Below are 27791 nucleotides of genomic sequence, written 5' to 3' on the forward strand. Positions count from 1 at the left end.
TCGTCTAATAGTGGCATCGCTCCTGCTCAAATGTCGAGCTATTCGCCGATAAGACCAACCAATAAGTCGATAAGTCCAACTACACGACCTCGCTCAAATTCTGACATCTGCGCATATCGTTTGCGCACCTGTATGCGAGGCGTATTTATGACCTGGAATCGTAATTTCTCCTCTTAAATATCCTGCCACTTGCGCAGATCAGATGCGTTGTAGCGACAACCGTTCATTGGCAGCCAAAATGTAAAATTTTGCATTTTCCGTCGAAACCTGTATGCATATCAATTTGTGTCTAATTTGCTTTATATCTTCTCGGTGCGTCGTGGTGTGTCTTTTTTTTTTTTTTTTTTTTTTTTTTTTTTTGTTTTGTTTTGTTTTGTTTGTTTTTGTTTAAGAGTGTATAATTTGTTTAACAAATTTTGTCCTACTTCTATGCCTTTTATCGAACTCTTTTATTTCTTTACATTTTACAACTTTTATCTTTGCAAAAGTAAATTTTATGACAGAAGAAATTTTCGGAATAAAGAAAAAAAGGAAGAAAAAAATATATTTAAATGTCCTTTATGGAAAGAAACAAACGTTTTTATTTTTATACATTTGCTAAGCATGGATAAAATACGTATTGAGTATTTTGTACTATCTGAAAGCTCTTATACTTTAATCAACCAGTTATTTTATCACTTTCGCTTTTCTATACTTCTAATTTCGTCAGCTTGCTCTAGAACGCAAGTTAGTTTAAAGCATAAATATGTCAAATTTCAAAGTATATCAAACAGCATCTGGCAGCCTAGACAGGATCCGCTTTGAAGTTCTCCTAGTACAGTTTGCTTTCTGTGATTCTTCGCGAGTGATTATTCAGAGAAGCTACAGCTTAATCTACGATTCGCCACTATTATATGCTATGTATTTGAATTAACTTAAATCTGTTGGAAAGCTTACTTCTACCCGAGAGTTAGCTAAGTTCTGTTTTTGTTAGTTTTCAGTTTGTGTAACCTTTAAGATGGCGTGAGGCATCGATCGAAGCGACAAGTTGGCGACAAGAGGCGACCAAGATGCTCTGCGACGCAATAAGTTTGGCTTAAAAACTTGTTGCTCAAGAGCGGTTATTCGACACAGAGCTATATTTCTGAAAATCTGCTCTGACCTGCTATGTCAGTCAGAGAGGTTAAAGTACTTGACATGTCCATGCCGTCACTAGGATTCGAACGCGGTCACTCCGTACGGCAGTCTACGCCACTGACCATTATCCCGTAATAGGCCGATGTCGATATCACCCGTAATTTCTGGACGCAATTACATCGGTTGTTGGCAATTAAGTCTCAGCAGCTTTGTTTCCTTTCGTGTTCACAGTCACTACTACTTGTGGTGTAGGCGGCGGCACCATTTGCTACTCCAGGAACATATTTCTTTGTGTAGATGAACTAGTGCAGACGTCACAGAAGCCGGAAAAAAGTATTCCGAAATTTGAAAATATGTTGCCTCGTGTAGACGAGGCTTAGAGAATTCAAAAGACATGAAAACCCGTCCGATAGTCTTTTACGTTTAACGAATAACAAGTTCGTAAGCTAAAGTTAATAGTATTATCGCATGCATTCTCTTTAATTTTTGTCTTTATTCTTCAGATATTCTTTAACATATACCTAAAGTTCATTTTGCGTATAAAAACATCAGAATTAAGTAAACAGGTAACGAAAAATTGCAAGAAAATAGAAACTTCTGATTAGCCTGAGATATAGCAAACAGCATCGCGTTAAAATAAGTCTGGTGTTGATTTAAAAGAGAAATAGTTAATTATTTTTTATCATTACAAAAGAAACGCATGGGAAAGTTGTCAATTAATGGTATTTTACAGCAAATTAAGATTATTATATCACATTACCGTAAAATAGGCATCTTAAGGTTAAATTCATTTTCGCTCATAGTATGCATATTACATTTTTTTTTCTCCTGTACTGGTTAATCCTCTTTTAAACATTTCGCTATTCTTTTAACTACAGGTTTTATTATGGTTATGAGAGAAGACGTAATTTTAAAACCTCTGTTTTAAAATGATATAGTTTCATAAATTGCAGATTTGTAAAATTTCATGTTTTTGTGGTAACTGAGGAAGAGAGGCAATAGAATTTCAAAAATCATGACTGAGTTCAATAAAACTGGTTATTACCAGCTCTAAAAGCCGAAAACTAGATATTTAATGCTTCAAATTATTAAAATACATGCAACTAAAATTGTGTTCACATTTGTTCTTTTGAGCTCAAAATATTACTCACTAAGCCGTGTTTTATTTAAGAAAACAAAATAAGCAAAACAGAACACCGAAATCACATTTCTGAATGGCAACCCATAGGACAATGTAAAAGTTATACATTATGGATGAACTGAGCTTTTCCAACTAAGCAGTTGTTACTTTTCTGAGGGCAATCAGCTAAAAGCTCCGATCCAATAAAAGCTCCAACTCATTTCTGCCACTTGCCGTCCGGTTGCCCTCGAATTAAAGTACATTCAGTTCATACTTTGGTGACTATCTTACAGATTTATTGCTCTATGATTATGTCAAAATAACTGACAGGATATAATCTATTAAAATTTACTGCCCTATTAATAAGATTCTTTATCGGATGTCTGAATAACAATTAAAGAAAGAAGAATGCGTGTAACTGTATATTTTTAGGCGCCTTAAATGCACTAATATTTTTAGATGACAAGTAGAAACTTTTCGTTTTCATATGTATGCATTAAGTAACAGTTAGAAAAGCATTTTTGAGTTTGGACTGTAAAGGAAAACTTTTATAAGTGTAACCAGAACTCACTACTGTTGTAAATAGATATGGGTACTACTTAGATTCTGAAACGAAGAGCAATTTTACGTTCTAGTAAAATAAATAAGTATGGTTACTTGCTTTCGTAAAAATCGCCTAATAAAACTAATTTCAACATCGCTGTTAGATGGGCCCATTTAATTTTTGAAAGCCGCCCGAGCGGGATAAGGTTATCGAAGCTGACTTCCGTACCGAAAGGCCTAGGTTCGAAACCCGCATAAGGCATGAAAGTTTGCAAATGTACAGTATCTGTGCGGTATGGGGGTATTCTAAATATGCGGCGAGGCGAAAGTCCTCTCAAGAGATTAATGGCAGGGAAAGAGGGGTGGGAGACCCTCAGATACGTCACCCTTGAGGGGGTACTCTCGATCAAAACTGGGGGGGGCGGAACTGAGCAAAGTTCGTACTGTCGCCTGTATGGTGCTCAAGGTTCTTGGCAACGACAGGCGCAATCTGGCACTCCTTGACACGATAAATTTTGTAGGCTTGTTCTGATGTTACTTTCTCACAAGTGAGATAAGACACATCAACAGTTTTTAAAATTTGTCCGGTACTTAACATACGAGTTTTAATATTTTTCTCTCTATTTTGCAGTTATAGATCGCTAGACTTTAATTTTTTTTCAGGGATCAAAATATAGATTGTAAATAATTTAGAATGCAGTGAAACTTCGATTGACAAAATTAATTCGTTTCTAAAGATTGTTTATCAACCGAAATATTCATAAACCAAAACTGTTTCTTCCCGCATATAGGAATGAAAGAAAAATTCATTCATTCATTCCTGAATCACATAATGATTGCTTATTTAAACTTTACATCAGTACTTTGTACACAAGTTTACAAACCAAAACTGATGGAAATCATTGAATATATATATAAGATTTGAGAAATTCCAAATTAAGATGATATATTTATTAAAGTCGCGCAGAATCCTTGACGCTGCGTATGCTGCGAAATTAATTAATTATTCAAGAGATAAAAATTTTTAAAAATTAAATTATGAACGGTTGGCAACTCCCCAAAAGGAAACACAGAAAACCAAAAACATAAACATTTCAAAATACTAACAAATCGTTGAAAATTCCTTTGTCTTTTTCAAGGAGCAGCTGAAGAATGTTCAACAGAGTTATTTTTCTGAATTATATCTAGACGATTTTCAAAACTAGATACACTTTAAAAATTATAGAAAATGCTAATAACGAAAAAATGAGTTGATGTTAAGATAATTAAAGTATTTTAAATGAGCAAAAACTTAAATTTAAAAAAAATAATTTTATAATCAGTAAGGTATCATCCGCTCCGACGCAACTCCAAAAAATTAAGAAGAATTCTTGAGTAAGAATAGGAAAAACCAAAGGTTAAATCAAAAAGACCTGTCAGCAATTCGTTAAATTAATAAATAATTTGAACAACTGAGTGTCTGTGTCGGCAACGCATATAATTTCCTTTCTTGTCGACCTTAATCAGTCCATTCTCACAGGAATGATTGATACCATTGGTATGCTGTTAATTATTACACGCTATGATTACCACGAAAAAAAATTGGAACTCTTCCTTAACCGATGGAATATAGCTGATACAGCTAAAAGTGGGCAGGACACCAGAATTTCACTGTTGGCCGTACAGGTATAGTCCCGCCGTAGTTACTGTGCAGTTCTGAAGTAGAATATCCGGGGGGGGGGTCTGTCCGATGGCTCCCAAACGCTCTTCTTCTATCACCAATGTCTCGAAAGAGACCTTCGACTCTCTCTGTCTTTTGAGTGTCATCTTGCTTCACCGACTTTATGGAAACATCCATGTCTTCTCCCGGATTTGAAACTATACCCATCAGCTCGGCGGCCAGCGTCAGTAACCACTGTAACATCTGGACAGCGATTGAATACGGCGATAAAATACAATAATTAATTAATACGGCGATAATAATTATTTAATGCATCTAGGCAAACTGAACGTACAATTTGCCTAGATGCATTAAATAATTAGTAGCAGCTAAATTAATCCCAGTAGTAACCGAGTGCTTCAAACCGTTGAATACTAGTAGTTCAAACCCAAACGAAAGGGCTTGCTGCATGGTTGATTTTGTTTTTCATGTGTGAGCTGAATACCAACCAATTTCTCTTAAAATACCCTCTACAAAGGTATCCTTTTTCCCAAGTAGGTATCCCTCATGTGCTTTGCCACATTCAAATAACCTAACCTGAGCACAACTAAATTTCATTTAGCGAATGAATTGGAGTTATTCAATGAATATTTTGCATTGAAAATAATGTAAAGTCCTTTAAGTTTCTGGCACAAAATATCCAGACTCTATATGTTCTTAGTGCACTCTACGAAGGCACTACTAGGTATCATCTCTATTCGGTGATCGTGACGATGGCAATGCAGTGTACCATCGTGGAACCTCAGATCTGCTGTAGAAAAAATCCAAATATGCCTTTGATGGTCTTTCACTGTGTAGTTTGTTTTTCATTACTTGCTTTTTCTTAGCGCACTCTACAAAGTATTTTTCTTAGTGTACTCTTAAAATTTTTCATACGTGTGCATATTGCCTTCGTTGTTGATTTCATTTCCGTAATCATCCTTTTCTGTACGTCGAGCAAACTGGATCTTCTTTTCTCCGAACTTGGTTATAGTACATATTTTGTATTTCATCCACGATTAACTTACAAAGAAAAAAATGAAATTTAAACAATTTTGTGGAAGAATACGAGTACGAATGGTCACAAATGAATATGTAGAGTTTGGACGCTCTATATTACGTATTCACAGAGTACATATTCAGAGTAACACTCACAGAATAATACATACTCACAGAGAAATTTTATGGAATTTTAAGGACACATTCATAATACAAAAAATATTACATAAAGCTTATACATTATCCTCCCATAAGCACAATTTTACGCACAAAGCGTAAATTCAACACTGAAATAACAGTATGTGCTCAACCATCTGTCTCCTTTTGCTATAATCGCACGTTAGAATGTAAAGGCTTTTTAATTTAGGCTTGAAAAAATGTGGGACAACAATTATTAAGACTCCACAGTGTCAAATAAAACCTGCCTCGCCGGCAGCCTCTTAAAAACCCATTTAAAAAGACAGTCTTGAATACTTTAAGTGAATGATGCTCGCTTTGCCTCCATTTTATTGATCTCCTCTCACCTTCGTAAGTGATCCTTTTCTAACGAGGAGTTCTTAAGCTCCGTATAATGATGATCGTTCATGTTTAGGCATTTATTCTCTCTCGAGGAGAATAATCTTTGCTTATTAGTCCATTAAAAATATGTTTCCCGCGCAGAATTTCCGGCTTTTATTTTCTTTAAAGGTTACCCTAGATACAATTTGTGAATTAATGCGAGGGTACCGATGCAATAATTTATCAGCGATAATTTTTTATTATTCTCAAACTGAAAAGAAATTTCCATAACAGTGTTTTTCGTTAATTTTTTTTATGAATTGGTAATTTATCAGTTTTTTAATGCAACCTTATCTTGATAACTCTAGATTTTTTATTTCATTCTTGATAAACGTAGGCGTAATAGCTAAGGGAAAAAATTCAAAGATTTTATTTCACCTGAAGATTTTATTAATAAGATAGATATTTAAAAAAAAAATAGTTAGCACTCAGGAAAAAATCAGTTAAATATTTTACTAATTTCTGCCATCATACACGGTGTTATGAAAAAAAGGGGCTATTATTACCTTAAATGTTTATTACGAACACATAATTACAAAATTACTCAAAACAAAGTATATAATGTTATAAAAGCAGTTTCAGTCTTATGGCAGGATTATTGAAATATGAAGTCTTAAAGGTTTAGAGCACTTCCATATAAAAATATTCTATTAATAAGCAATTTACCATTCTTTAATACATTAAATACAAAAAAATTACATATTGTAAAGTATCATTTAATTTTTTAACTAGTTATTTTAAGTTAAAATACCTTTCCTATTAAGTCTCATTTCATTTCCGTGCCAGAATACAAATTTTCAGCACGTGCGACATCCAAATTACGTAAGAAGAAGGAAGTATTTAAAGAAAGGTTTTGGAGGGTTAAATCAAAGCGTGTTCTGCCTGCTTGAAGACCACGTTACTAATAAATTTCTTTGGCGTTGATTTATTATTGCCAATAGGCTTGTTTACGTTGACTTCGGTCAAAGCCAGCTTGCACGATTGATAAACTGTGAAGCCATTAGGTTATAGTTAACTTCATCAATTTTAAATTTAACCATTACCTTTTGATTAAAGTCAAAAGTGATGGCTTCTGTAAGCACGATTTGTTGCCAACTGTTAAACTTGAGTTAATAAAGGGTTCTATGCACCTTTCTTCTGATTTTGTAGTACTTTAAAAAACCTTAGTGATAATTCAATAAACACTCTTTCAACATGGATTACATTTTATGACAGCAAAGAATGCGCGACGTTACAACATCTTTAAGTGCAAAGTTTGCTAAGACCTTAATAGTTAATAGCGTTATGATATCAGTTAAAAAGCATATATTGAGTATTTTTACATGCAATGCGGAGCCGTTAATCATCAGAAAGTTAATATTTGCAATTTCTTCCTAAATATGATAAAAATTCGCTAGGCATTGCTCAGTAGCAAACACTAAAAACCGTTATAATTTGATAAATTATTTCGGTAATATCACTTCAGAATATTTTTCATTTAATTTACTAAGTATAATGAACATTTTACTAATCTGACTTTATTCTTTGCGGAGATAATACCAGAAGAAAACATTTTATTTAGAACCTCATGCCCTTATGAGTTTTTAATCTGATGTCCTCTTCTCATGTCAAAAGTATAGGCTTTGAAATCTGTAAACTTTATTCTCTTTAAACTGAAAAGCTATGCATATATTCCAACATTAACTCTCCCCCCTCCTTAATGGTGGGCTCTAGCCGTTTATAGGAGTTGGCCTCTACTAAGGACTGGAGCAGTGGTCTCTTTATTACTGAGGCCCCCCAACAGGAGGGCCTCCGTAATAGGTTAGTAAATAGGCTCCGTAATAGGCGTTACGGAGGCACTCAATAGGAGGGGTGCTTTCAAAATCCAAATACCGCAGGATCATCAAATGGAAAAAAGCTAGTAGTAATAAAAATGATTTTTACGTTGCACCAGAGGATTTGTTAAGATCTTGCTATGCTCTTGCTGAGCTCACAGTTTACCAGTCTATTGGGCACTCCTGCTAACACAACTATTTTTGTCCAAAGGGGCTTTGTCCCTGACTATTGTTTTCGTTTTGAGATTTTGTGTTGAATCACTATAAATGTCCGTTTCGGTTTTCAAATTGTTGCCACCAAATGTCCTGCATTATATTTGAAGAAATTAACTAATGAAAAATCTACATAAATGTATGTATATTTCTAGCATTGTGATAAAACAACGGTACATAGAGTCATCGAATTTTGAATGATGTAATAATTCTACGAATATGGGCATGTGGAAGACCAAATTTGAAATTTGGAATTTGTTTTATTATCGATTTCATATTTTGTAAAACTTTAACGAATTTTTGATTAACAAACTCAAGGATTTCAAAACGAGCAACGGCAACAATCTACGGGAAAAAAAATTATCTCTAGCGCGTGGAATTGTGTATCGGTAATTCTAAAGATAAGCTCATTTTAAAATTATTTTGCGATATGGAACTGAATTTTATGGTTTAAGTGCAAATAACATGATATTTAATAAATAAAGGCAAGACAAAACGTTAAAAAAACGCCCCTTTGGACGTAATTTAAAATCTGAAACCTTTCAGACTTTTTTTAAAACTTTTTTTAATTAATAATTACTTTGTTTGCAATTATGTCACATAAAATTCAATGGCGAAATTACAAAATACTTAAAAACAGAATTTCTTCTGAATTCCAGGTAGAGTTCTATTGTGTTGGTTTATATATATATATATATATATTTTTATATTCGCTATATTATTTATTTAACATTATATATCATGATAACATTGGGTGGCAATATCTTTTTATGTGAAATATAAGGTGAAGAAAAATGTGAGGATCGAGGCTAATAGCATCTCTAATGTTTAAAAAAAACTTCGAAACTTTAGTTGTAAATTTGACACGAGGAGGACGCATATTAATGAATAATTGAAGGCTTATTTTTATTTGAATTTTACCTTTCTGCGCAGTTTTCAGTTTGAGTAGAACAGTCGAAGTTCAAGATCATAAAATGATAAATCATCCTCAAATTTAAAAAAGAACTTTTAAAAGCAACGAGATAAAGGAGTAAAAAATTTCAATAAAAAGCAATAACTGTTGATGGTCTGCGTTATTATATTAACACTAAAAAATTAATGACAATAGCATTATCTTATAATGTACAAGAATTATCAGATAAAATTTATAGATTTCGAAGATTAAGTATAATGGCATTTGGGTAGAAACTGACAAAATTATTAAATGACATTTAAAACTTTTGTGTCAAGATTCGCAAAATGTACTAACTACTATTGTTTGTATCATAACTGTTGTTTGTAACCTTTTTTTTTTTCATTGATTTAAATTGTAAAAATATAAAATAAAACATGATTTTTGATTGAACATGATTTCAATGATTTTTGATAATCACTTATCAGAAGGTATAAGCATAAACATTTTTTAGTGTTTTATGTTTCAATTATTCATTCCATTAATCTTTAGATGGTTTGGTTTGGTTTACTTGATTATGGCAAAACACTCAAGGGACGCTCAAAACACTCAAACTGCCTAAAAGATGGGATGCCTTCGTGGAGGGCTTTCTTCGGGAAACTGGCTGGTATACAAGTCACACATTGAAGAAAACCATGAAAACGTCCATGCAGCTATCCCATTCACGTTAATCTTTAGGAATCACTTTTGATGCTATTTTGTTAACAATTGGCAAGTGCTCGATTCTTTAACGAATCGGAAAATGCTTTGAATTAAAATGATTATCTAACGAACCTGTGACACCAATCACCAAATCCTGGTGGTGACAAATTATCGACCACCACCTTGGGCATGAATGTACAGACATTAGAGGTTTCTTTTTTAAAAGCGGGAGATACGAGAAATGTGCAGTGTCCTCTTCGGGACTCAAACCCAAGACCTCTTGAATACTCGCCGAGTGTGCTACCGTTATACTAGGAAGACATGCTGGAAGGACGGAGAAAATACCTCATACATTACCTATAAACGTAGATCAGCTGAGTACATCTGTTGTGATTTAAAATTAAAATGTCAACTCGTTTTCGTTTTGTAACATACGAATATTTTTTTAAGTAATCCTTTTCTTACGTCTGTAAGATTTTTTGTAATCTCAACTAGTATCGAAGTTACAATAATTTTTTTATAGTTCAAAATGGCAACGCACCCCCCCCCCCAAAAAGAGCTTCAACATTTAAAATAAAATGAATTATTGAAGGTCTTTCATTTTTTCTAAATAATAAAGTACTGATTACTAGTTTTGGAATATCTTCAGCTGCAGCCACACGTCCACGCCCCACACATTTTTTTTTTTTTCTTTTCGCCTTTCTGAGCCATATTAATCAAGATGCTGATGTCACTGCTAGCGGTAGGAATAATAACTAATGTAACCATAAATAATGACTAAAGTAGGCAACTCATGCCTTAGAACTAGTTCATGTTTCAATGTTAAAACTAACAACAAATCAGTTAAAAGAATGCAAATGATATAACTAGATCATAATAATAAGAATTATAACATCCTATATATTTTATTATTGGAGTCATAAAAATTCACGATTTTAAATATATAAAAATAATAAAAGTTTTAAAATTACAATTCCATTTCAAATTACTTTACAAATCGTTGCCATCCCGAGCTTCAAAACAAAGAATAATTAAATTAAATAGTTTGATATTTTCCAATGTTTTCAAATACCGAATTAGTATTTTTTTATGTTAACAGTTCATATAAACTTTGTGAATAAAAAAGAAAGAAAAGAGATAAAATAATAAAAGAGAAAAAAATTTAAACAAAAATTTGGAATCGATTTACTGTCCCAAGCAATAATAATTTTTACAACTGAAGTACCCTAAACAAATCATTCTAATGGCTTCATTAATTTACGTTACAAATATAAAAATAGTACAGCGAATATAAAAAATGTGATGTGGACATCACATGACTTCATTCCTGCTTTATTCACATGACGACCTATTAAATTACACACATTTTTTGCTGCACTTCTTTTAAACTTATTTACTTATTTCATAGAATTATTCCAACTTACGTACCAGAATCCTCGATGCAAGTTAAAAATGACATCAAAAACTGTAATTTTTGAAATTGATTATTTACAGTTTCTTATTTTATTTTTTCACAACGTGTGTAAAACTTTCCCAGTTATAAGTATAGAAAACGGGAGACCGCTTTAAAATTTAGATTTCGTTATTTGTTAAATTTTTAAAAAATTGTACAATGCCGAAATATGAATATTTTGTGCCAAGGAAGGCGGGAGAAATAACTTATATACTCCCCCTTTTAAAGTCGACTGGGGCCTTTTAGGAGAGCCAGTCGGCAAATTCTGGGTGGGGATAATCATCATAGACCACCCCCCTTTTAGTTCGGGCGCCACTATAGAGACATTAGGTATTTTTTAGTCATGAAAAATGAGCAAACGCCTTCGCCAGGAATCAAACCGCGGACCTCTGGAATACGGCGCCCAGAGTGAAGACCACCACACCGGGACGGCGGGAGAAATACCTTATAAGGTGAATGAACGAAGTTGTAAGGAATATTTTAACTTCTCACCGAATGCCTTCGTGATTTTTTTTTTTTTCTTATTACGTGCTCTGCCTTTAGGCACTACACGGAAAGGAAGGAATGACCCGTGGAGGTCTTTTTTAAGGAAAACTGGTTCGTATCCACGTTACACATGGGCAAAACCACGAAAACGCCCATGCAGCCAGCCCGTTCGCCGGGACTCGAACCCCGGACCGAACTACCAGTGTTCAGCGGTTTTACCGCTCGGCCGCTGGTGGGCCTTCGTGCTGTAATTTGAAGCACATACAGCTGGCAGTAGGAAGATTCTAAATTCGAGCCCCATCAAGGGATTTGTACCTTTTCATGCTTCTTGATACTATAAATAAACCCAATGACCGTTCAGTGGCGCTCGAACTGAAAGGTGATGAATGATAATTCGGATCTGAAGACAGAATTTGACGATTGAATTCCCTGCTTAATAGTCGCGTGGGGAAGAGTGTAAGGCATGTTCTCCCCGCTTGCGGCATGTCTTTGTGATGTAGTTAGGAGCACGTTTAGCTCGAAGTTCTAGAATTGTTGGAAATTTAGGAATTCGAGTCCCGGTGAAGGCATTGCTGATTTTTTCTTATATCCTGCATTTAAAGGTTTGATTTTTTAAATCCGTAATTTTTAATGATTAATAGCATCACCAGTGAGTGAAATTTTTAAAAGATTACAACAACAAACTCTTTCGAAAGTCGTCTATAAAATTTCTATACTTTGCTACAATGAGGTTTTTAAGAATCTTTTCTGGGTGCATTTCATTTACAGTCGAACAAAAGAACGCATGCTAGTCTTTTCAAGGGAATGAGAAATTATACAGCCCAAAATTCCTCACACATGTGACCCATTCGATCAAAATGCGATATTCCATTTTTAGTATAGTCCATATGTAGAAGTCTTATTCATGGGCTTCATAAATTTAACTTAAGATGGATGAATACTCAGGCGTTTTATTAGTGAATTTTAAGGCTGTCAGTCGAAAAGATTTAGTTACACATCAGGTGCAAATGAAGGTTATTTCAAAGATGGGTAAGAATTTATATGGGAGAAAGGAAGAACAAAAGGAAAATTTAGCGTAAACTGAAAGTAATTGCTATAAGTATAACGGAACAAAAGGAGGTACAAGAATAAAGAAGCATTATGTTCTGCTGCTTTAAATATTTTTCTTTATAAGAGAATGAATAGAAATAGCAGATTATTATCTTTGCATTCTACTAATCTGAATGCTTACTGTTTGCTTGTCTAATATATTACATAGTTATCGTAACATGAGTTTGAAACTTAAAACAGGATTAGCGTTTTCAGTAAAGCAATGTCTTCTAATGCTGTATTCAAGGAATTTTTGCAAATTTAATAAACGAATTTTCATGAAAGAAAGAAATTTCTAACAAATTTATTTAAAGAAATTTTCAAGAAGAAAGAAATTTCTATCAAATTTATGCAATATGCACAAACAGTTGTTCTTCCGAAACAAGCGGATACATGATATCAGCCTAAGTAATCTATACTTTTGAAACTGCATTGCTAAACATTTAGATCTCATACATCTTACATCTCCGAAATTATTATTTTTGACATTCCGTAATCATAATTATCAGACGAAGTCAAAACATTGTTTATAAGCGCTGATCATTATATTTGCTCACAGGAGGAATAACTAGTTTACTGATTTCGCTAAGATGTGAATACAATACATTCAAATGTAGGAACTCGAATTATTATTTTTTGGTTGGAAGAATCAACCGATTTAAGACGTAAAACACAGATCTTTTTTGACTGAAGGTGATCCTAATAAATCTATTAAGCTGCGAGGATTAAAGTATTCTTAATCCTATTTCTTTTATTTCCAAGATTTAAGAAAGTGAGGGGGGGTCGCCCAACAGGCTAGTGGTTCTGATTTCCGTAAAGGGCCTGGACTCGAATCCCGGAGAAGTAATAGATATTTGTAAATGTATATAGTCCGTGAGGATTGGGAACACTCCAGTTATGCAGCTAGTCGAAAGTTCTCTCGAGAGGCTGCTAGTAGGGGTAGATAAAGGGGAACCCTCGGACAAGTCCCCCGGGGAGCTCTCCTTCAAAATTGGGTGAAACTGAGCAGTCGTAGTGTTACCTCTATGGTGCCCAAGGCTCTTTCCGACGACAGGCGCAATCTTGCCTCCTTCCCACAAGGAATTTCGTGGGCTTGTACTGATAATAGAAATGGGAGATTAGTCACATCAAGAAAAGGGCTAATGAGATAATATTATTACTTTCTTCCAAATTAATGAGTTATTTTTAGTAAAATGTTTATATTTATTTTATAGATCATTTCAACTAATGATTACGCTAAGCTTCAGCCTGATTCTAAATTTTATATTTTCACCTAGGATTAATAAAATAACGCATCTCGTTTAATTGCAATGTTCTACCTTTCTGAAGCTTAGAAATTAAAATTTCCTTTTAGAGTATGAACATTTAATCCTTTCTAAAGCATATGCGTTTCTTTTTTAAAATCCTGATCAGGATAACTATCTTCATTCTTTGATTTTATCCATGTTCTTTGAATTAAAAGAAAAGAAGGAAGAGAAGAAGACTGAATTATACATTTTATGAATTTCTATTTAGCGTGTATTTATGTATTTATTTATGTATTATACTGCTTCCCTTTGAGCTCTTCCACTATCAGTTAGTAACTGAATGTAATGCAATATGAAATACAGGGGATTATATGATTACTTAAAATGTGTGACATGTATACGAGAGTGTTTCCTACAGGCAGTCCTCCATGAAACCATCCCTCCTCTTAAGCAGATAGCCTTTGCGTGCTTTGCTGTAATCAACCTACCAATATGATTACTAAACATAATGTGAAACTAAAATATTGGTTTGTATTGAAAATCAAACTGCCAAATTTCTTTCATTTCCTAGTTGGAAACCGAATTTTTATAGAGAAGTATAAAATAGACTTAATTATATAACGTTCTGATAGTATGCAAACTTTTAATTTTATTACGTATGTTGTCTTATTAAACAATTAGACATATTTTTTCTCATTTCGGATGATTTTATCAAAATATAATACTTAGGAGAATCTCAGCAGCAGCTGAAATGGACTTTCTTAACCTTCAGCTGGGCTGCAAGGATGGTGATATTTGAGAAGTTATGTAGCTTCTTCAGCTTTAGTTAGAACTTCAGTTAGAACTTCTTCAGCTTAATTCAAAGGCGCTTGAGTATAGGAACCAAAGGTACTGTTTTAGTTTACACATGATTAATTAAAAATAAGCCAAAGTAAAAATGAATGCTTAGAGGGTTAGATAAATATTTGGAGCAAATTATTCTCAATATTACGTTGTTCGTTTAAAAACTCTGATGAAAATTTGGGTTAAATTACATTGAAAGAGCACTTAAAAAAAGTATAACACAGTAAATAGTAAACGCAGAAATAAAGTCACTTTGATACTTTGATATTGTTGGGTGTCAGCAGGAATGTATTCCGCTATTACAAGCACCTCAGATACCCCCAATTAGGAGAAACCTCACATGGGTAACCTTATAAGGTATTTCTCCCGATTTCTTAGCATGCTTTCGTGGTTTAACGGTCAGCAGACTGGGCGCGTATTCAAGAGATCTGAGGTTCGAGATCGGCGAGGGCATTGCACATTTTTCATGTCTCCTGCTTCGAAATAACCTAATGTCTCTACAACCTCAGATGTAGTCAATGGTGTGTGAAATGATTTTATATAGTGATAGTTCAGTGCAAAGCAAAAGAATTATATTTTGCAAATCTGTTACTACCTTTCGTACCCCGACCCATCAGTGGCGAGTGGTTAGGACCTCTGAACACTGCTAAGTCTACTCGTGCTCTTGTCCCGTCGAACAGGCCGCCTGTATAGACCTTTCCAAGATTTTCCCCATTTGTAATATGGATACGGGCCACCCCTTTCCTTAGAAATATATCTCCCTTTTGCTTCGATATTGTCAAATAAAAGAAATAAACTAAAACTGCACAACAGTAATTTTTCAGTATACAGAGAAGCCTTTTAAAGCTTCACTCAATGTAAAATGGTTTAACCAACATGGATTTAAAAGGGCATATGAGTAAATTTTGCGGTGTAAATTATAGGTTACATGAAAATAATTAACCCAGTGATGAACTCAGTGATAAATTTTGGAATTATGTACTGGTGATTATCTCGTAAAGTATCATATCCGAACACTTAAAATGATTTTACAGAGTGGAAGTCTTGACCGATGATTGAACGTAAGAAGTCTAACAGATATAAAGCCACAATAAATAATTAAATTCCTGCCACACATAAAAAATAATTTATCCCAAATAATAGAAAACACAATGGATACAAAGAAAGCAAACACCTTGTTGACATTTCAGCATATAAGAAGAAATGTCTCTTAGCATGTCGTATAGAAACGAGTACGTGATGCTGTATTTTATATATGCCAGAGATAGCGATGTATATCGATGTGACAACTTCCTAAGGAAGAACTTCTTCAGCTTAATTCAAAGGCGTTTGGGCTTGAGTATAGGGACCAAAGGTATTGTTCTTAGTTTACACATGAGTCTACATTTACTTTTTATATAATTCACGTTTCATGTTCAAGTTTAGCGAACTATAGTAGTTACAGAATGCATTCATAATATAATTCACCTCAACAATTGACTTGTAATACGACCTCAAGAAGAATGAAGTAACTTATTTGCATCTGTAGTACAACAACAAGTAATACTATCCTTTAATGCTTGCACATTTACAATAATCCAGTTATTATGGCCGAGGATCATCATGCAGGTCCACATAGATTTCGCCTAATGGATTAGCAATAGAAAATGAAAGATATCAGACACTTGAAGAAACCAACTTATTTCTCTCTTCTCAATCTGTTGAATAAGCAAATTTGGGCCAAATTTAGGAGACATGTCGAACATGCAGACTACTTTCTGGATCTCTTTAGGATCTGTAGGATCTGAGTATAGCAAGAGAATTCGATATCCCAAATACTACTGAATAACAAACCTTGTTATCGTCATGTCAAATTATACAAATTTCTGCGTCTTGGAACCTGTATTAAATGTTTTTATCATTAGAACTAAGTGGAGCTGGAAGGGTTGTACTTTGCCCATCAAATCAAGAGAGTTGGTTTTATTAATAATGATCTCCATTGCGAAGTTAATGATAGATTTTATCTTCTGTGATAAGTTATTTTACAGCGATCTAAAATATTTTTGTTCCGTTGTAATCTGAACACATGCAAAAGAAATTATCTCTCATTTTTATATTCAGATATATAGTTAAAAACTTGAAACTCAAAACAAAACAAACTGAGTTTTTACGTTAATTAGCTCCAACCAGTCTTAATTCTTTTCCAAGGCCATGAGTACTATTTCAAAGCTAAAATAAAAATCCACGATTTAGATAAAATTCTAGCAGGCTCTGTTTATGATAAATATAAGAGAAAATAAGAGATATTTGATTTTATATCTATTATTTCATTCTAAAACATCTCTTGTTCAAGTTAAGCTAAAATCCTTGCAAATTTGATTGTGAAAAGTTTAAGAGAAAATGCAAATTAATTAAATATAAAGTTATTGCTTTATCTTTCTTTTAAATAATAAGGCACTAAAGCAATTTTCTAGACCACACGGCTTATAAAAGCATGGCATGCATGCTCCAAGCAATAAAGACAATGAAGATTTTCTCTTGCAGAAAGAAATCTCATTAGTATTGCAATTGGCGTCTACGCTTCCTTTATAAACATAGCAAGAGAAAAACGCCTTTTCTTTGCATTCCTTTCTCATTGGAAACCGATTGGGAAAACTTGAAAAACATTTCACTGCAAATTTACCAGCAATTTAAGCGATTCTTTCTCTAAAGAACGGGCACTAACCTTCTCTTGAGGGATGCCTCCCTCCAAAAGAAATTTACATGGTTTGCGCTAAACCTAATAAGAAAACATAAAAGGAGGAATAAAACAAAGCAACGCAGGAAAATAAAGAAGAATCCTGAGATTGAAAAAGGGGCTCTTGCGCATGTTATTGCCTAGCCTAGCTCGCTAGATCTTCTAGATACCACCATTAATCAGGGCAACGGAAAACATCCTTCCAGAATTCGGACCAGCAGCCCATGGGGGATAGCATCCGAAGGAGTACCGCGTGATTGATAGTCAAAGTTTTTCGGGGGCCTGTTTATTCCAAAGGGTCCCCTGTTGCATTCTAAAATCGAGCCGCTTCTCGGTCCCTCTCTATACACATACACACAATGGAGCTTTTACTTATTCCGATCTCTATTATGCTTCGATTCTCTTTTCCAAGTTCGATTTTCCTTTTATTCTTTTATTTTACCTTTTATTTTTTTTTCGGAGGGGGCGCTTCTTTCGCTTTCGATTTTGTTGCTCAGAGGTATCTCGTCTCATTACATAAGCCGCCGCTTTGTATTAGGTTCGATATTTTTTTGTTTGTTTTGTTTTGTTTCTTTTTGGTTCCTCCAAACTTCCCCGTTTTCAGTTCGTTCATTTCTTTTTTTTTTTTTTTTTTTTTTCTTTTTTTCCCTCCTCTTTTACCGTCTGAAGACATTAAATGGTCATGTCGCGTTCCTTATCTGATTTTATGGTTTTTTTTTTCTAGAAAGAATGCAACGACGTGAACTATGGATTTTCCCTATGTGTCCAACTCTTTTGTCCTATTGTGTTTTCATATTAATATCAATTTCAAGATCATTGGGTGGGCAGTTATCGAATAGTAAACAGCTTTTATTTCCCAGCATTAATAATTTAGTGAGATTGTTTTAATCAATTCCAAAACATTGAATAACAACAACTCTAGTTTCAAATTTTTAACGTGAGCGATTATTAATATAAGAGATGAGGCATTAGAAAATGTGTTCGTCTTTATACTAACAATTTCGCGAATCAGGATAAACATTTATATTCTATCAAACCATGTCTCCTATAATGCTATGGAATAAGGTAGCTCATAAAAAAAGAAGATTCAAATTAACCAAATATTTTTGGTTAATTTAAGTCTTAAATATTTTTGTGTTTGAAACTGGTTCTATTTCTGTAAATTACTAAACTGATGAATCTGGTTTACTGATTTCTTTATATAATATTTCATAAAAATATTCGAAGCACTTTGTTTCTTGAAGAAAACACACTGCAGTATTTGTCTTTCAATTGTTAGAAGCTCATTTGTTATAAATTTTAAGTTAATTTTTATTTAAGATTAAATATTTACCTCAAAGAAACACGAAACATAAATATTAAACACCAGAACTCAAAATATATGTGACGTTCGTAAAGAAACGCATTTCTTTCCTTTGATCAAAACAAAATATATTGGGAATTTTCCATTACTATGTAGGCTGTCTTGTACAGAAGCTTAACTCGGTGCCCTTCTGACTGTACTAGAGTAACAAGAAAGTTACCTGTCCAATCTGTATTCAAATAATAAAATCTTAACAAGGTTAAAAAACGCTTTTAACTATTGAAATTAACATAAGCTATTGCTTGTGCTATAAACGAAACTCCACCACTTGCAGGTATTTAAAATAACATAAAACTGAAAGTTTAAATTCAAGTAACGTAGTTTGTAGTTACACACAAAATAGTCTGCTTAAACTGGCTAGGGTAATTACTGGAGACTTATGACATCGGCTAGCAAAACGACTGAAGCCGAATAAAGTATGGCAGAGGTGGTGATAGTACGTAAGTGTAAACGAGGCTGTCAGAAGCTACAACCCTAAAACATTCAAACTCTCGGCTCAAATCCTATAGAACTAAATTTGCATTCTGGTGAGGGAAGAAGAAATTATGATAAAGTTTCAAATCATAATAACTGGTTATAATGATTTGAACCATCCCTTTGTTTATGATAACCATGTAAAGTTATTACGTTACGCCGATGCAGGAACGTGAAAAATGTGCAGTGTCTTCCCTGGGTTCGAACTCCCGACCTTCAGAATACGCACTGAATGCGTTTCCAGTTACACCACGAAGGCATGGGGAATGAAAGGAGAAAGTAACTTATGTAATCCCTCTAATAAAGGGCGACTGGAGACTAGGGGACCTAGTACAACTCCTGGTGGTGATGAATTATAGTCCAACACCTTTTAGTTCGGGCGCCACTTATAGAGACTTTTAAAATTTTTCGGAGCAAGAAAATCGAAGAAATTCGCAATGCCCTGTCTGAGATTCGAACTCTGCACCTTCTATACGCGTCGAAAATGTTTCTAGTTAAACCACGGAGGCTAACTTCAAACTGTTTCGTAATAAGCTAAATACTTTAGTTTAGTTAGTAATGCATTACTTTAGTTTTAAGGAACAAAAAGCAGCCATTTCTTGAACCACAGTGAAATTTCTATCTTTGCAGCTGAAGAATGATAACAGTTGATTGTTAATTGTTTTTCGCAGTTTGGTACTTATTACATCCTTTCCCTAGAAGAAAGAAAACATATTGCTGAAAAAATAAAGCTATTTCTTTTCTTTTTAAGAAATGCTTTGGACACCTATCATAAATATCTAGTCATTTTCCGATGCGTAAAAGCCATTTCATGCTTTCGTATTAAATATAGATCCTTAAAGATCATTTGAAACATTTTGCACTTTTATCTGTGCAGCAATTGTACAAGCATTGATAACTGGGATTCATAATGAAAAACGTGCACGGTAGAAGTGAGTGCTAATATCAAATGTAAATTTAATCAAAATTGCAAAATATCTTCTTCCTGTTGAGAAGAGATGTGTCTTATACCACACCCCTGAAACTGGTAAACATTTCTGTAAAAAACCAGTATCAAACTTAGCTTATATGAATCTACTGAATATATATTAAAGAAATTAGTAATTGCCTTACAAAGATTTAAAGTTCATATATTGGGACAGCAAGCTTTCCCGAAAGAAATCTTTAGTAATAATTTTTCAGAAATCTTCGAAAGATCCTGCATTGTAAATAATTATATACCATCGAGATTACTTTGCTGTCTAGGTAAGCTTTATAAAAAAATACATTCATTCAAGATTTGCCAAATACCTTCACGAAAACAACATTATCTCCGATTCGCACTTTGGCTTCTAGAAGCAGTATTGCACAGTACATTAAGTTCGACGTACTATAGAGGAAACTAAAGCCTTTAAGAAGAAATACGATTATGTTTTTTCTATAGAAAAAAGGCGTTAAAAGGTGACGTATCCAGTTACACAACAGCTCATTATCTACAAAGACCCATACTCATCAACTTCGTAATCTCTCCGAGAGGAAATCTGAGATGAAGAGCAGGATATATTTATTTTACCCTTAAGAAAATTATAGCACGAGTATTAAGGGGGGCAAACTACTCGGCATAGTGCTTTATAATAATTTCATTAATAACCTTTCAGAGGAGATAGCTTCTGCAGTAGAAAAATATATCGACGGTATCGCAGTTCCACGTAATTCAATATGTCTTCAACATGTTTTCATAAAGTTAGAATACTCCGCTTAATGATATTTACCAATGTCTTGAATAGTACTAAAATCAGTAAGTAAAGTAACGTTAATATTATGTTAATAATGTAATGTAGGAACTAAATATATACCTAGGAGAAAATAAGAGTATCACCATGACAATAAACAACACATCAATAATAAACCAAAAAAATTAATAAAGCCCTTATCTAATCTTAAAAAAGGAGCTCTAAGCTTCCAATGGAAAGAAATGTGCATGTTGTATTACTATAATTTATCCAATATTTTTGTTTGCCCAAATTATGGAACACAACATTCATATCAAATAATTACATTTTTCAATTCTCATACAAATCTTCAGCAAATGGAAAGCTTCCTGACTGTGGATGGGGCAGTAGTTACCAGAAGTTGTCTGCAAGTCTGAAATCAAAGGTTACAGCCGAAAACATCGCGGCAAAAACATCGCGGACAAAAACGTCGCGGAGAAAACAACGCAAGGCGAAAACGTCGTGATACAAAACATCGTGGGAGAAAACATCGCAAAGAGAAAACATCGCAGTTCTAAAACATCGTGATACAAAATATCGTCGTCCAAAATAAAGCGGTTCAAAAATTTCGCAGTTTAAAATCATCGTCGAAAATATCGTAGTAAAAATTAAAATATCTACAAATCATCGCATGACGACAACATCGCAGACATTCTTTTTTCAGGCTTTAATAATTGTAAATGGATATTTCCATAATGATTTGTGAGCGCAAGATGGAAAGAAGGATATTCTTTACTTTCATATCTTTTATTAACTAATAAATTTTTGCTGAAAAAGTAAGAAGGAAATTTAAGCATAGAAAATTAAGGCAACTTATAGCACTTAATATAATTTTAAACTGACATAGTTAACTAACAAAGGTCATTAATAAGTCATTTTTTATAAAGTTTGTACTGGTAATTTTTCATTAAAAGTATAATCTAAAAATGTTTAGAAAAAGGAAGCTACGTAACTGCATGAACTTATCTATAAAAAATTGCTAATTATGAGATTATTTTCTTCACTTTTGTCAATCTAATACTCTTAATGAAAATTATTTCTTCTTCTGCTTCAGTTTATTCTTAAGTATTAAGTTTCCTTCTTACTTTTTTAGCAAGAATTGATTAGTTAATAAAAAATATGAAAGCAAAAATTATCTTTCTTTCCATCTCGCGCTCACAAATCATTATGGGAATATCCATTTACAATTATTAAAGCCTGAAAAAAGCAGGTCTGCGATGTTATCGTCCTGCGATGATTTGTTGATACATTATTTTTTGCCGCGATATTTTCGACGACGATGTTTTTAAACTGCGAAGATTTTGAACCGCTTTATTTTCGACGACGATATTTTGTACCACGATGTTTTAGAACTGCGATGTTTTCTCTTTGCGATGTTTTCTCCCACGATGTTTTGTAGCACGACGTTTTCGCCTTGCGTTGTTTTCTCTGCGACGTTTTCGCCCGCGATGATTTTGCCGGGATGTTATTGGCGGACACCGAAATCAAAAGGTGTGCGTTCAAAATCGCTCTGAAGGCTTGAGTGTACGTATTGTCTACACCGCTTTTTAGTGGATGATATTTTGGTCTATTCCCCTCGGGAACCTTACGGAAGGCTTTGGTGATGAAACAGCTAAAAGACAGACGAATTCGGCCATTCCAGACTAATGGTTGGGAGCAAACATTCGGCTTCTCCAAACTGCGAAACGTCAGTACTTAATACTTTAATTCTTCTTTTAGTCCTTATACAAGGGTAACACAGGATGTTGAACAACTTATTCAACATCCTGTGTTACCCTTGTATGAGGACCAAAAGATGCCATTCCCAAGCTGATCCTTACATAACCACAAAGGCATCTGAATTTTCGGATTGCAGAAGAATAAAATATTAATATCGGGTGCATTAAAAATGGGCAAAACCACAAAACAGCTGCTTGATAAGTGCTAGTTAAAACTATGGTAAAAACTACTGTTGATGAATTTAGACATTGTTCGTTAAGTTAGCGTTCCAAATTTTAGATTTGGCTAAAGAATAGAACTTCCTAAACTCTTATTATCATTTGCTTGATACATATGGTGATCTTAAACGTATTCTTTTGCTGTTGCTGTGTCCCGTTATCCATTGCATCTTCGGGTAAAAAAAAGATGCAAACATATTTCAAAAGCGTATAATTCAAGATTTTGTTCTTCCGTAGCAATGTTTTTAACTAAGATTTTGCTAAAGATTGAACTTCCAGCCCTCTCCCAAAAAAATGAGGAAGGAATTTTCATAACCATTTTTAATTTTTTAAGAAATTCTATTCGAATTCTTTGCGAAGATTCAGTTTTGCAAAATCTTGCTAATTAGCAGAATAAATAAATTAATTAATTAAATCAAAGCATAATAATTACAGAATATATATTTATGTTACTTATTTATCATTGTATGGTATGTAACCCTTACCTTAATAATTGTAGTTGAAACAAAAACTTCTCCCAAATATCCTCTTATTATCGTCCTCTTGACCTCATTAAATAGTTGCTCTCTAATTGCATTCAATCCCTTTTCTGCCTCTATCATTAAGAAGTCCTTCGAACCGCGCTCTAAGCTTTTCTTTTCACTGATTCTGCGGATCTAGCACTTGGAAAGAAAAAACCCTCATCCAAAGAGCCTTCTCCACCTCAGAAAAACAGGGCTTTAGGCCCGTGGTGAGTTCGATCAACACAAGGGGTTTAGGCTGGCTTTAGGATGATGGGCGTCTTGATCTCTGTGCACTCCTGCTCCGGGTTCGTTCAATGAAAAGGCTTTTCATGTATCGGCCTATATTGATCTGGAGATGCATTATTTACTACAGGCGGCTGCTTCGAACCTTGCTGTAAGTTTTCGTTTCTAATGGAGTGTTTTGCAAGCATTTTGATGCAGAAAATAACTCATTTAGATGAAAAGAGGAAAAGGATGTATAAAAGAAGTTTAGTCTTTTCTTATATAGGCACGGGAATTGAAACGAAAACATTATTTATTTTCTCGAAAGTAGATTTTTGGAAAACTGATAAACTTGTTCGTTAAATTAACTAAATAAGCACGTGGAGATTTATTTACGTTACTTAACAGTTAATTTCATTTTGTAGCAACCTTTTCTACTGATCTCGCTCTCAACTCATGTTTTCTTGCCAGAACGTAAATGTAAAAAACGCGTGTATTCAAATGAGGTAGAAAAAAGTTAGTATTTAAGGTAAGGTTTCCGATGGTGAATTTAGAGCATGTTTTGCCTGTCTAAAGACCACGTTTTTATCTTTGAGTTACTAGAAATTAGATTTCCGTAGCGTTCAGCGCTACTAGCCATTTGGCTTGTTTACACTGTCTTTTACGAGTCAAAGACTGCCTTCTTGTTAAGTAACCTGTGAAAAGCCGTTAGGCCAACTTAATTCTATTCTACTTCAATTTACTTGTTATATATTAAGCCGAAACTGGTGGCTTTTGTAAGCACAAGTCAGTGCCGTCTTAATAAAGGGTCCTTTACACACTCTCTCTGGACTTTGTCGTACTTAAAAATAATTTCTTACTCAATGTGTTAATGTCTAATTAGTGTTTAATCTCTAAGAACTACAGACGTTATAAGCAGAATATCTTGTTTTTGATCTTTATCTTTATTGCGCTGGCAAATAAACGCATCGGTATAAAAATTGTAAAATTGGATGCCAAAATTATACTACGAGTGAGAAGCAAGAGCTTATTGGCGTTTATAAACATAGAGTAAAGTATTCGTAAAACCAATTTGGTTTCTAAAAATGTTCCCTAGTTATGTACATTTTATAATGGGAGTTATTTGAAGTCTCAGAATACGAATAAGTGATGCAAATTGTTAATTATTAACTTGAAACTTCAAATCTGTATTCTGATATTTTGTCGGGATTGCATGCAACATGATATTAAGTTTTAAAAACAGTCATTGTGTTGAATTTCCAAATAGCCAGTCTTTTTAATATTTTTGACTCCTAATACTAGCGTAGCTAAAATAGGACTTTTTAGACATCTGTTGAATTTTCTTGCCATATCAGGCATTACAAATTAAAACTTTTATATTCCTTAATATTTTACTTTAAAATTTTATTGACTATTTTTAAATATGTGGGATAATTAATTTTACGATTAAATTGATTGAACTCAAAATCTATTTAAATGATGACCTGTTTCTCTTTTACTGTAAAAATGCATTCATGCAAACACAATGTGCCACTATGAGAAAAATTTGATACTAAATAGCCATAAATGGCTAATGCTTTAATGAAAGTTACCATATTGCGGAAGATTCTTTCGCTGTTAAATATCCATCATTTTCAATAACTAAAGATATCGAAAGTTAATGGCATACATTAAGAACTAGATCTTTCTCTTTCTATCTTTAAAATTAAGATTACTTTAAAATGGGGTTTAAGGAATCATAAAACATAGTGTAAAATGAAAAGTTGCGGGTTTCATATGATGAACAGCAAGGATTTGGCGTCTAAAGGAGGAAAACTTTAGAAAGGAAATAAAAATAAATTGATTCAGAATTTTATGTGCACAAATGTGTAAATATAGCACCGATGGGTAAGAAATTTAAATTATGATTCAAGAACGTTCTACGTGAATAGAAGAGGAATCTAGCAGTGAATGCAAGTCGAATCGGTAGTAACTCACCAAGGTGAACTGTACGATGAGTTCTTTTACGACTCTTTCTCATTTTTCAATAAATCCCTGCTCAATTTGACTTCAATGGATAAAGCCTGCAGCATTTTCTTAAGGCCGTCTTGTCGAGTATTTTTAGTTTAACGACTGTTGACTCTATTTGAGAACAATCGTTTGTTACTCTAACGACTGCTGCTAAGTAGCAGGTCACAAATTCTCTTGGTATTGAACTTCTGTTATCTTGATTCAATACGTATATGTCCTCGCTTCAACCTCTTTTGTATTCAGTACAATGTTAAGTATCCTGAATTGTGGACAACTGCTATCAGTTAAAATGAGCTGACAGTTTAAAAATTTCCCACATTTTCAGACAGTTCAATGGCAATATACTATACCGATTCTAAAAGCAAGAAATTTTGAAGCATTATATATTATACCGATTCTAAAAGACTATATATTATTTATTTCCGGACTCACATATAATTAGTCATTGCTGATATTACTGGGTCAAAATTTCAATTTTATCAGAAGATAGCAATGTATAATCTATAGGAAAGCAAGCTTAGCATACGCGTATTTCTTGGTATGGATATGACATACAAATACTTGATAGGAAAAACGAAATATACACACACATATATATATATATATATATATATATATATATACATATATATATATATATGTGTGTGTGTGTACATATATATATACATATATATATATATATGTGTATGTGTGTATTTATATAAAACAAGAGTTCTTTTCTTCTCCCTTTATATATATAAAACTCGAATTTATATATATTTAACCTCATATAATTACAAATTTTTAAAATCTGGTGTCGATATCACATGACTTCCTCGTACGACCTATTAAATTGAATACACATTTTTTGCTGCTTTTTTTTTAAACTTATTTCCCGAATTTCATTAGAGATATATTTCTCATTCAGTCAGTTCAGTTTTCACTTCGCGGCAAGGCAAAAATACACAAAACTCGAAACATCTTCATTAAAAATTGTGAAATACAGAAAAACATAAGACACCAAATACAGATTTCTTAACTGTTTTTAACTGTTAGAATTAAAAACAGTGATTTTTATTTTAACAGTTAAAAACAATTAAGAAAACAGTTTTTACAGTTAAAATTAGAGTTTCTACGCAAAATCAAGCAATTCGGCCAGTGGGCAAGAAGACAGATTTTTTCGGTGCACAAAACTGAAAGTTTACTTTTGTTCCCTCTCGGCAAAAAATACACTAAAATTGGTGCAGACATTGACTCAATTCACTATTCTATTAAGAGTTTCAGGGCTAAACAAAGGGCGACTTCATTAAGCTTAACAACACTTAAACAACTTTTAAATTGTTGATAATACTACAGCTATTGCATGCAGATAAACTAAAGGCATAAAAACTTTAACCGGAACACAAGAACAACGTACTTCAATCACTTTTAAAGCAAAAAATGCACAATTTACCAAGATATAAAAATAAAAAAAGCTGAGTTCATTGAAACTGAAAACTGAGCTCACTGAAAAAAAGCTGAGCAGAGTCGGTGTATATACATATATATGAGTATAGCAGAGTGAATATATATATATATACATGAAAATAAAGCATCTAAAGTCAGTATTAAATTGGAATCAAAGCAATGCAATTCCTCAGCAATATTAATAGTTGCAACCTTGTATAAGGGGTTTAATACAATATCTAAATAAATAAAAAATAAAGCAAGAATTCATAGTAGAACAAACTCGAAAAGTGAAAATGTGAAAGCGAAAATATAGAAATTATAAAAATAAAAGAATTAATCTCTTTTTACTGAAACTCCAATTCAGAACTCATCAGGGAAAAATGAATTAAAGCTTCATAAAAGTCGATTAATATGTTTCGAAAACGTGGTTTGTTCTCCTGGTTCATTTGAGATTAAAAATCGTAAAAAAGATTCAACTAAATTTTCATTTAAGACATAAAAATTATAAATATAAAAATATAAAACCAAAAAATCGAATCTCAAACGTAACAGAATTTTCCTTACATGTCTTCGAAACACTTGGAAAAAAAATATATATGTAACATTTTCAAACTGACTGCCGGGAAAAAAAAAA

Source organism: Stegodyphus dumicola, chromosome 12 (assembly GCF_044657685.1).
Source record: "Stegodyphus dumicola isolate Sdum_Otavi_A_Nest chromosome 12, ASM4465768v1".
In the NCBI taxonomy this organism is placed as follows: domain Eukaryota; kingdom Metazoa; phylum Arthropoda; class Arachnida; order Araneae; family Eresidae; genus Stegodyphus; species Stegodyphus dumicola.